Below are 1,683 nucleotides of genomic sequence, written 5' to 3'. Positions count from 1 at the left end.
TAGGAGACAATGTGAGTAAAAACCCCGAGTTACACTGCTCTGACTGATACTATGCACTTGTTTCTTTAACTTCTGCAGTTTGAAGAACTGCAGTTATGATGAAATTGTCCAAGAAGCCACATTTTAAGCAGAAATACAAGTAAGGAAACTCTTCAACAGTATCTAGTACTTTTGTGCATCCAGAACCTGAGCAGAGAATTTGCACAGTTTCAGTCACATGGGCCATTATAGCAAGGTCTAGGAGACTGATGACCATAAAAATACTTTTACTGGGCAAACACTTATAGACCAGCCACAAACCATTGGAGGGTCTTTTCAGCTAGAACCAAACTGGTCCTTTTACACAAACGCCACAGAAACAGTCTTCCCAGATGAATAAGCAAGTATCTCGATACGACATGGCTGGCAACACCACTTCTCAGGACATCCAGCTTCCAGAGTAGAAGCTGGATGGTTTACATCCAGCTTCCAGAGTAGAAGCTGTCGTGCTTAGCAGTTTATGGTTTTGTAAAGTTTGTAATCCAAAATAAATGGAATCAATCATTTAAGTACATGCTTACAAGCCACATCTGAAGCAGAAGCTTGTTCAAAGGCATTAAGAAGCATTTCTGTTTAGAAGCAGCGAAGACTTTACACAATTGCAGGGTTGGGGTGTTTTTTTTATTATATAAGGGACTCATCTGCAGCCCCACTGATTATGTGATCTGGAGTGTCTGCAGAACCAGGATGTTTTCAGCACAGTAGGCTGCAGCATTTTTTCCACCCATTCATCTTTGAGTAAGTTAAGATTGTTAAAGAGCTCAATTTTTGTAGTAATTTTTAGTTTGCATTTAAAGTTATGAAGTCTTAGCGGTCCAACAAATTAAGTAACACTAAATCCTGACGTTTGCAGAATTAATGTTACTTCTCCTATTACATGCTTTGAACTAATCTGTGTAATGTTCTTTCTGGAAGAAACAGTCAACAAAAACTTTGTTTGGAAGAAACAGTCAACATCCAATACTGTATTTCTGAAGATGTATTACCTTAATTGCTCACTTTAAATCATCATTCAGCACCTGAAAACAAAACAAAAACATAATTTCCAATGTGCATCTGATCGTTTTAACCAACAGCAGGAGCTGCAAGACACCACAGAAATACAAGTCGCTGTTTGTTCCAGTTATGTCTTACTGTGCTGCACAATTAGTTTAATGTAACAGCAGTCTCCACCTAGTACACAGAGGAGTCTGTAAATAGAAGATTTTTCCCTCTAGCATTTCAATATCCAAGGAAATTCAGAGCAAACAAATAAAAAGCAGCCCCACCCTGGTCCATTTTGATAACCGTTTCTCACTGGCTTCCACCAACTTGTAAGGGCTCAAGCTCTCAGACCACCGACTACAATTTTCTGTTAAAAGCAGTTTCTACTAAATACCCTTTCTAACACCATCCTCTACAGTAACACTGAAAGTAATTTCATTGTTGCCTCCCAGAATCTCCCTTTGAAACAGTGAACTGAATTACAAGTCAAACATTTCATCAGCAGTCCAAACATTTACTGGCAAGACTAAAAGCAACATGCTAAGCAACATCAAAAAAAAAAAAATCAGCGTGCATTACAAAAATCTTTGATTCCCAGCCCCTCAAAGCTTAGAGAGACACCACTGCCTTGTCCAATCTATCCTTCTACGTTTTCTTGAA

The 1,683-nt window shown here is 38.7% G+C and overlaps 1 protein-coding gene across 1 annotated transcript in view; it reads right to left on the bottom strand.

The window, feature by feature from the left end:
• The window catches only part of RAB9A (RAB9A, member RAS oncogene family), a 4,420-nt gene extending 3,359 nt beyond the window's left edge, over positions 1-1,061 (bottom strand). Inside the window, exon 1 of the mRNA XM_010151072.1 lies at positions 1,026-1,061. The gene's annotated coding sequence lies outside the window, so the exon portion shown is untranslated. The remainder of the gene's footprint in view (positions 1-1,025) is intronic.
• Between the last annotated feature and the right edge of the window lie 622 nt (positions 1,062-1,683).

This window comes from Eurypyga helias, unplaced genomic scaffold (genome assembly GCF_000690775.1).
Source record: "Eurypyga helias isolate BGI_N326 unplaced genomic scaffold, ASM69077v1 scaffold18204, whole genome shotgun sequence".
NCBI classification, from domain to species: Eukaryota; Metazoa; Chordata; class Aves; order Eurypygiformes; family Eurypygidae; genus Eurypyga; species Eurypyga helias.
This window is presented reverse-complemented; position numbering and strand designations above follow the sequence as displayed.